Here is an 11,068-nt window from a genome sequence, read left to right as displayed (position 1 = left end):
GGTATTGTCGGACAATCCCTCTTCGAGAGAGAAATTTCATGGCCTATCGGTAGATAGCATTTCTTGGAATTATCTATGCTGAACCTCTTCAGCATAGTATCAATATACATGGACTGGGATAAGCCAAGCAACCTTTTAGATCTATCCCTATAGATCCTCATCCCTAGGATGAAGGAACTTCTCTCAGATCCTTCATGGAGAACTGTGACAATAGCCAAATCTTTTTCCTTGTAATGTAGGGACAACATTCCTAATTAAGAGAATATCATCCATACAATACAAGAAATATCACTTTTGGACCATTAGCCCACTTATAAATGCAGGGCTCTTCTCCATTCTTAACGAAGCCATACGTCTTGATCGTCCTATCAAAATGTAAGTTCCAACTCCGAGATGTTTGCTTAAGTCCATAAATGGACCTCTGTAGCCTACACACTTAGACTCATCTGTGGATGTGAACCCTTCAGGTTGTATCATATACCTTTCATCAGCTCTCTGTTTAGGAAAGCTGTCTTTACATCCATCTGTCAGATTTCATAGTCCAGATGGGCAGCTATCGCAAGCATAATCCGAATGGATTTGAGCATTGCCACAGGAGAAACATCTCGTCATAGTCTATACCATAACGTTGACGATATCCTTTGGCAACCAGACCGGACTTTATAGGTCTCCACCTTTTCGTCTATGCCTCTCTTCCTCTTGAAGACCACTTACATCTATGGGTTTTTACTCCTTTAGATGGATCAACCAATGTCCACACATCGTTGACCTTCATGGACTCCATTTCGGATTTCATGGTCTCTAGCCATTTTTCAGAGTCAAATCTCTGCATTGTATCCATGTAGGTGATCCGATCCTCATCATTTTCATCAAGTTCGATAGGATCACCATCCCGGATCAGAAACTATAATATCTGTCCGGTTGACATGGTACTCTACCAGACCGCCTTAAGGATGCAGGAACAATGGGCTCGGATCTAATCTAACCAAATTCGGTTCAGGTTCAGCAACTTGTGTCAGTTTTTCTACCCTGTCGAACTTTCTCAAGTTCGACCTTAGAGGCAACAGTCCCTTCACCAAGGAACTCTTTTTTCAAAAAGATTGCTTTAAGGATGACAAACATCTTTTGCTCATCAGCTAGGTAGAAATAATACCCTTTGGTCTCTTTTAGGTACCATATGAAATAAACTTGTCAGACCTAGGTCCAAGCTTGTCCATAATTAAATGTTTAACATAAGTCAGACATCCCCAAACCCTAAGGTGCGAGAGTACTGGCTTACGTCCTATCCATATCTCATAAGGCGTTTTGGTTACAGACTTACTCGGAACCCTATTTAGAAGGTAACAAGCTGATTCGAGTGCATATCTCCAGAGGAAGATCGGCAGACCAGCAAACCCCATCATGGATCAAATCATATCCAACAAGGTCCGATTCCACCTTTCAGACACACCATTATGCTGTGGTGTTCCAAGAGGAGTCCACTAAGAGAATCTCATTCTCCCAAGATATGTCAAAAACTCATTGGAAAGGTATTCACCTCCTTGATCAGATCGAAGAGTTTTAATACACTTTCTATTTATTTTTCTACCTCATTTCAGAATAGTTTGAACATTTCAAATGTCTCCGACTTATGCTTCATTAAGTAGACATACCCATACCTCGATAGGTCATCTGTGAAGGTTATGAAGTAGAAATATCCACCTCTTATACTTGAGCTCATGCGTCTACATACATCAGAATGTACCAGACCCAAGAGTTCACTGGCTCGCTCACCTTTTTCAATAAAAGGTGACTTGGTCATCTTCCCAAGAAGACATGACTCACAGGTTGAAGTGATTCACAATCATCAACTTCAAGAATTCTTTCTTGAGCCAATCTGTTTATCCTGTTCTTATTGATATAACCTAGCCTACAGTGCCAAAGGTAGACTTCTGACATATTATCCATTCTTGGACGTTTACCGAAGGTTTGAACCACATTAACAGGCTGTGATAGTAAGTGAATTCTATTATTTAGTTATCCAACAAACATTATAACATAATTCAAAATGATATTGCAAATATTTTTTTTATTAAAAATTCAGAACTGTTCATGGCCAAAAGGCCTACAGAAATAATATTTAATAAAAAACTTGATAATAGTGACATTCACTCAGAATTACATTACGAGAGTTGATTACAAGGTTCATGATTCCTAAAGCTAGAACTGGAACTTTGCTTCCATCTCCAACGTTCAGGAACATCTCGCCTTCATCAAATCTCTTACTGACCTATAGACCCTACATCGAATTACAGAAATGATAAGGGCTTCTAGTATCCAATACCCAGGTAGTAGTATCACAAAAGAAAAAGTTGCAAGGTCTTATAATATAATTACCTTGCTTCTTCTTCGGCCTATTCGGGTCCAGGGGGCAATATATAGAGGATAGTTCCTCTTCCAGTGCCCCTACTTCTTGCAAAAGAAGCACTCTGCCTGGCTCTGGTCTAGCTTGCGCTTCTTGGTCTGACCCTGTGCAGACGTCCCAGCATGCGACTGCACCTTCTTATTCTTCTTCTTCTTGTTCTTCTTCCTTTCTTAAAGGATCGACGATCAGAAGAAGACCCTCCCATAACATTCACCGACTCCTTATGGAGCTGGTGGTCCTTCTCAAAGTTCTGCAGCAACCCCAACAAGCCATGGTAGTTCACTGCAGGCTTTGTCATCCAAAAATGAGTAAGGAAGGGGAGGAAGGACATGGGCAAAGAATTAAGGATCGCATTCTTACCAAGCTGCTCGTGCAAGAAAAAGCCCAGTTTACTTAGACACTCAATCATTTTGATCATGTACAGTACATGATTGGTGACTGAGGCCCATCCCTCATTCGAGCATTGAAAATGATGCAACTAGTTTTGTGCCTTTCAACATCGTCAGGCATGCCAAAGGAGTCGTTCAACATTTGAAGCATCTCCTGCGGCTAGACGTTCTCGAACCTGCGGCTGAACTCATCATTCATTGCTGCCAGCATTATGCACCGTACGGTGGTGCGGTCGTTAAGCCACTTCTGGTAAGTGTCTCGGACCATCTCTCCAGCGTTCGGGGCTGGCTCCTCAAGTGCTGGATCCGTTACAACATAAAGGATCCGTTCATGCTCAAGGATGATTTTCAATTTTTGATACCAGCTATCGAAATTTGGTCCCATGAGCTTGTTATTATCTAATAATGACCGGAGCGACAGGGTAGTGGCCATAGCTGCATAAAGAAAAACCAGACCTTTATTATATATAAATTATTAATACTAAAGAATTGGACTTTAGTCTAAAGTTTCTCCCAGTATTTTTACAAACTGAAAGCCTTAACCTCCAATTCGAGGAATTACTTTAATTCCTTAGTTGGTACTAGAATCTACACAGACTACACACAAGCCCAACTTTGGCTGGTCAACCCATGTGCATCTGTGGGTAGGTTAATAACCAGTTGTTTCTCTAAACAACTTCTAGTAATTAATTTTGCCCCAGAACCTAATCAGTAGGTTTTGGCCTCCACTGAAAAGATCTAGTTAGGTTGAATCTAACCAATAAATGATCAGGCCCGACTTTGGCCGGTCAACCTGACCACCATCAAAAAGACTCAACCAAATTATCATATTATGAATGATAATTCCATTAGCCAATAAGCACCAGGCCTTTAGGCCTCCAGTGATTATTAAACTAATGGACTCATTATCACTCACTTAATGGGAGGCTATGACTTAGTTATCACTATAACTTAATCATTTTTAGGGACCTAATAATTTTTGAGGATTTTATTAAAGGATAGAAGAGAAAAAATTAATCAGCCAATTTCAATCCTCCCACTGACTTCACCAAGTCAGATTGAAAAAGATTTAATTAAAGCCGGCATTAGGAGCACCTAAATCAGTCACACTGATTTACTTAATGACATGGGTGAGCCCTAATCACCAAGTGATCTAATCAAAACCTAACTCATCAGGTTGGCCAGGTAAGTGAGATCAGTGGAAGGGATATGTCATTAACTCGTCAAAGATCAAATCAATGCGAGTAGCTCCCAGTTAAAAACCACTGGTCAGACTGTCGAACTTATCTTAGACACCAATCGGTTTATTAGTTTTAATTTGATCAACTTAGTAAATAGGGTTCCACCGCGCAGCCATGAATTAAGTCCATCTTGGTCTAGTTAAAGACATGGACCCATTCAACTACAACTATTGGAGTTGAGTTTAGAGTGTCTTCGACCTAATCTAATTCAACTTTTGATTAGATTTGATCAATTACTCTAATTTAGTCCATTTCTTTAAGCTAACTTTAGGTCTAACCCAATTATGAACCTAATCCATCTAACCCATTGACCCACAAGTTTATGCAATTGTCTTAGATCTTAATTCATAATTCTAGACCAACTAGACAACACTTAATTTTTTTAATTAAGTATTTCGGCTGATGGATCAGGATTTGGCATTTCAAAAATAATTTTTAAATTTGAAAAGTTTTATTTTCTATTCACCAAATGTGTTGACTCATTTCACAAACGGATCAGCATATTTCATAAACAGCAATCCTATTGCTAATTACATAACAGAAAATAACTCAATCAAAATAAATCATGAATATTTCTTTAGATCTATTCTAACACATTCATGATAAATTTTACAATTGAATCTTTACAATTAAGTCCTTTCGCTGCTTCGTCTGTGTGGAATATAATCGCATCGGCACCCCTACCATCATAGGAGAACCCCATCGAATGGGAGGAGAGGATCTTTAAACCCTACTTTTCTCCTATGACCGGACGACCATGGCAACCAACCTAATTAGACTACTTACTACTTGGATCAAGTATATCTAAATATATAAATTTTAAAATTTAAATTTCAAATTTAAATTTCAAATTTTAAATTTTGAATTTTAAATTTTAAATTTTAAATTTTTGAATTTTAAATTTTAAATTTTAAATTTTGAATTTCAAATTTAAAATTTTAAATAAATTTCAAATTTTAAATTTTAAATTTTGAATTTCAAATTTTAAAATTCAAATTTTAAATTTAAACTTTTAGATTACTACTTAATCTACACATACAAATGTATATCATATTTTAGAACCTACTCTAATACCAATTATAGTGAATTTCAGTACAGGGGTAAAACGATAATTTTAAAATTTTTTTAAAATTATAATTTTATAGTAGAAATTATTAATTAATCTAATTAATTAATATGTATTAATCCTACACAAAGATCTAAATATGACATATATAGCATACATTTAAATTTAAAATTTAAACTTTTATAGTAAATATTTTACTGTTATGTGTTCAGAACACATTACCTACGTACGAGTAGTCGATCGTCATAATCTGATCATCATTGGGAGAGTCTGATTATCGCAATACAGCCACACAGTGTGTCTGGACTCTGCAGATCGTCCACACGAAGCTCCTGATCTGATCGGCTCCTCACGAATGCTAGTTCGTTGCAGAACCTTTTCGACGGCTGATGCTGATCGAACTCCTTCGATCTTGATCTATCGATTCTTTGGATGCTCCAGATCATCAGCAGATATATTTAAGAGGTTGATGAAGCTCTCCCTGAGATCTGGTGGGCTCACAACACTCGTAGCTCACTTTCTCACTTCCCGAACCCAAGGCAGTAACCCTAGGGTACACACAGAAGAAAAAAATTTGTGCCTAGTCTCTCTGCTTTTCTTTTCTCTTCTTTTCTTTTCTTTTCTCATGCACAAAAACTTTCTCATGCCACACTTTTTCTCTGAGATCAAATGTGCGCATGCCCTATCTTCTCTTCTTTTTAAAACGATGCAAGACCGCATCTTTTCAGCATTTTCACCGTGTGAGAGGATAAAGATAAGTGGTTGCTCACTTAAATTCAAATCGAATTTGAATTCAAATGCCAACCAACCAATTTTATCCACTCTTGGTGTAAGAAGGGAAGGGTGTGGGCTTCTTTGTGCATGGAGAGTTTACATGAGAAATCTTTTCTCATGTGGAGGAAGTGGCGCACAAAAGTAAGGGATGGCGCAGGGATTTGTTAACCATTCAAATTCAAACATCCTTTGAATTTGAATGGCCAACCAATTTTTCCTTATCATTATCCATTCAAAATGGCGCACAAAGAAGGGGCATGGGAAGGCTTCTGCGTGGGATAAAATTCACGAGAACTTATTTCTCGTGAATTCAAATAGGCGCAGGTGAAGTGAGGTGGTGCAGGGAGATAAGTCAAGGTGGTTTGAAATTTTAAAGCAATCTAATTGAACCAACCATATTAAAATAGGTTAGACACAATTAGACTAAATTAAACCCAACACAATTAGGCTTAATTAAGCTCAATAAAATTTAATCAAATTAGGAATTGACTAACCCCAACCCCTGATCAAATCAGGGACCAAACCACCTCGACGATTAGGTTAACTCTTAACCTAATCGGGTCAAATCTAATTGAATCTAATTTAATTGGACTTGATCCAAAAATAATTACTCAATCAAATTGAGTTAATTAGTGATCAAATCACTAATTAAATCTCTCATAAATACTGAATCTAAATTCGATGGACAATTGGGCATCCAAGTCCATCGATATGAAACCTTGATCGAAGAGTCCCAAACCAGTGGGACTCTTGATCCTGGTATCCAAAATGTGTGAAACTTATGATCAGAGAATCTTGATTCTCAATCACAGAGTCCTCGAGCATTAGGACTCTTGATCGAAGAGTCTCAATCCAGTGGGACTCTTCACCAACCATCAGATCAGATAGGAACCTCTAATGTGTGTGACCCCGCAGGTTTGAACCTAAGCCGGTAGTACAGGAACTAATTTTTGTACTAATCAAAGTGATCATCTAGTAATGATATCCGATGTTCGAATAGGTCGAATAGTCACAATCGCAACATTCAGAACCTACGTGAATATGGTTACTGTATAATTCATCCCTTTTGACCCCAGTGTTTAGGACGACTCAGGGTTAAACTGTCAACCCCGATTAGATCATCCGAATCATTTTCAACTCAATCAGTCCTGTGACTCCTCACTAGGACTATTCTGATCAAGATTTTGCTTGAAAGTAAAATTTTAGTGCAAGGGTAAAATGGTAATTTTAAAACTTTTTCAAAATTACTATTTTACAGTGAAAATTATTAATTAATCTAATTAATTAACATGTGTTTACCCTATACTAGGATATCGGCATGCATGCATTTAAATTTGAAATTCAAATTTGAACAGTAAATAATTTACTGTTCTGTGTTCAGAATACAATACCTTTGTGCGGGTAGTCGATCGCCGCAATCTGATCATCGTTGGAAGGATCTGATCATCGCAATGCAGTCACATAGTGTGTCTGGTCTCTGTGGATCGTCCACATAAAATTTTTGATCTGATCGGCTCCTCACGAGTGCTAGCTCGTTGTAGAACTCTTTCGACAGTCGATGCTGATCGAACTCCTTTGATCGATGTCTGTTGATTCTATGGATACTTTAGATCGTCAGCAAACATGCTTGAGAGGTAGATGATGCTCTTCCTTGAATTTGGTGGGCTCACGACACTCGTAGCTCACTAACTCACTTCCCGAACCCCAGGCTGAAACCCTAGGGAACACACTGAAAACCCTGCGCCCACTTTTATTTCTTTTCTTTCTTTTTCTCTCGAAAGTTTTAGACTTCCTACTCGTGCACAAGCATTTCTCACGCCCCACTTTCTCTCTCAAAAAATTTCTACGCACGTCCCAGCTTTCTCTTCTTTTTAAAATAATTCAAAACGTGTCTTATCCACGTGAGAAGATAAAGATAAGTGGTTGCACATTTGAATTCAAATCAAATTTGAATTCAAATGCAAACCAACTCATCCCTATCCACTTGGGCATGAGAAGAGAAGGTGCGTGGCTGCTTAGTGCATGGAAAGGTTTCATGAGAAACTCTTTCTCGTGTAAGATATGGGGTGCTAAAGAGGATAAAGATAAGGCGCATGGATTGGTTGCTCATTCAAATTCAAAGTTTCTTTTGAATTTGAATGGCCAACCAACCATCCTTATCCACCTATATGGCGCACAAATGTGGGGCATGGGAAGGGCTTTGCATGAGAGAAAATTCATGAGAAGTTGCTTCTCGTGAATTCAAATGGGCGCAGAGATATCAGGTGGCGCATGGAGTTTGGGTCAAGGTGGTTTCTCATTTTAAACTTACCTAATTGAACCAATTTAATTAAAATAAGCTAGGTCCAATTAGACTAATTTAAACCCAACTTAATTAGGCTTAATTAGGTTCAATAAAATTGTAATCAAATCAGGAATTGACTAAGCCCAACCTCTGATCAAATCAGGGACCAAACCATCTCGACGATTAGGTCAACTCTTAACCTAATCGGGTCAAACCCAATTGAATCTAATTCAATTGGACTTGATCCAAAAATAATTACTCAATCAAATTGAGTTAATTAGCGATCAAATCATTAATTAAACCTCTCATAAATACTAAATCCAAATTCGATGGACAATCGGGTATCAAAGTCCATCGATATGAAACCTTGATCAAAGAGTCCCAAACTAGTGGGACTGTTGACCCCGATACCCAAAATGTGTGGGACTCATGATCAGAGAATCCTGATTCTCGATCACAGAGTTTCAGACATGTAGAACTCATAGTCCACAAATATTAAGACTCTTCATCAGCCATCAGATCAGATAGGAACCTCTAATGTGTGTGACCCCGCAGGTTCGAACCTAAGTCGGTAGCACAGGAACCAATTCTTGTACTAATCGAAGTGACCATCTAGCAATGGTACCCGATATCTGAATAGATCGAATAGTCACAATCACAATACTCAGAACCTACGTGAATATGGTTACTGTATAATTCATCCCTTTTGACCCCTGTGTTTAGGATGACTAAGGGTTAAACTGTCAACCCTAATTAGATCATCCGAGTCGTGCTCAACTCAAACAGTCCTGTGACTCCTCCTAGGACTACCCTGGCCAAGATTTTGCTAAATTGAAACACGACTGTACACAGCTCCTGAACTGGAGTGGTCAATCCCATCTTGACACATGCACCGACAAGTCAAGTATTTGACTACACCCAGCATCCTTCTGTCACTGAATTAGAAATTCAGGTAGTCCAGTGCCTAAGTGCAGTGAGTTGCTTGCAAGTCACCATGGCGATCTCAGCTCGGAGGGATATTTATACCCATACCCTATCGAAGCAAATCTTGACAGTAGAGATAGCTCCGGAGTCGGTCACGTTCAGTGCAGATGTACCCTTACATCTCATCTGTATGCCATACCAGTGTCTCCATACTCCTTGATTAAGAGGACAACCAACCTATATGGCACACAATGATCTATGCTCGATAAACATTGTTGTCCTTGGTAATAACGTATCATTTGGTCGTGAACAGGTTTAAGGACTAAATGACAAATCTTCCTTTGTCGAGTCTAAATAGTCCTAAGGACTTCACCACAACACAGGAGTTCATTAGAAGATGAAATAATTTGTGATGAAAAATATCAAAATAACTTTTATTTATTTATAATTTATATACTAATACAAGAACGAGCACAGCCGTCAACAAGCTGACGATTGGCTTTGGGACACTATTTCTAACAATCTCCCACTTGGCCTAAAGTCAATCGATGCAGTATCTAATACCCATCTTCGACTTGAAGTCGTCGAACTCCTTCACCGCAATGGCTTTAGTGAATGGATCGGTCAGGTTCTCCTTTCCATCGATCTTCTGAAGGTCGACGTCTCCTCGATCCATGATTTTTCGGATGAGATGGTAGCGGCGCAGAATATGCTTCGTTCGCTGGTGTGCCTTCGGTTCCTTCGCCTGAGCAATAGCTCCAGAGCTGTCATAGTAGAGCAGAACTGGACCAACAAGAGAGGGTGCCACTCCGAGCTCAGTGATGAATTTTCTCAGCCACACTGCTTCTTTGACAGCATCTGATGTAGCAACATACTCCATCTCGCAAACTGAATCAACCACTGTGTGCTGCTTGAAACTCTTCCAGCAGACAGCCCCACTATTAAGGGTAAAAATAAATCCCGACACACTCTTGCTGTCATCGTGATCAGATTGGAAACTAGAGTCTGTAAACCCTATAAGTCTCAAGTCCGATTCACCATAAACAAGCCACTGGTCCTTAGTATTTCTTAAATACTTCAGAATGGTTTTAACAACCTTCCAGTGATTCTCCCTTGGATCAGATTGGTATCTACTCACTACCCCTAGTGAGTATGCCACATCTGGTTGTGTACATGTCATGGCATATATGATAGATCTCACTGCCGAAGCATATGGAATTCTATCCATACGCTCTCTCTCTTGAGGTGTTGTCGAACAATCCCTCTTCGAGAGAGAAATTTCATGGCCTATCGGTAGATAGCCTTTCTTGGAATTCTCCATACTGAACCTCTTCAGCATAGTATCAATGTATGTAGACTGGGATAAGCCAAGCAACCTTTTAGATCTATCCCTATAGATCCTCATCCCTAGGATGTAGGAAGCTTCTCCCAGATCCTTCATGGAGAATTATGACGACAGCTAAATCTTTATTCTCTGTAATGCAGGGACATCATTCTCGATTAAGAGAATGTTATCCACATACAATACAAGAAATACTACTACTGGACCATTAGCCCACTTATAAATGCAGGGCTCTTCTCCGTTCTTAACGAAGCCATACGTCTTGATTGTCCTATCAAAATGTTTGTTCTAACTCTGGGATGCCTGCTTAAGTCCATAAATGGACCTCTGTAGCCTGCACACTTTAGACTCATCTGTAGATGTGAATCATTCAGGTTGTATCATATACACCTTTTCGTCCAACTCTCCGTTTAGGAAAGCTGTCTTCACATCCATCTGCCAGATTTCATAGTCTAGATGGGCAGCTATCGCAAGCATAATCCGAATGGATTTGAGCATTGCTATAGGAGAAAACGTCTCATCATAGTCTATACCATAACGTTGACGATATCCCTTGGCAACCAGGCGGGCTTTATAGGATTTCACCTTTCCGTCTGCACCCCTCTTCCTCTTGAAGACCCACTTACACCCTATGGATTTTACTC

The sequence above is a fragment of the Elaeis guineensis genome, chromosome 12 (genome assembly GCF_000442705.2).
Source record: "Elaeis guineensis isolate ETL-2024a chromosome 12, EG11, whole genome shotgun sequence".
NCBI classification, from domain to species: domain Eukaryota; kingdom Viridiplantae; phylum Streptophyta; class Magnoliopsida; order Arecales; family Arecaceae; genus Elaeis; species Elaeis guineensis.
Note: the sequence above shows the minus strand (reverse complement) of the source record.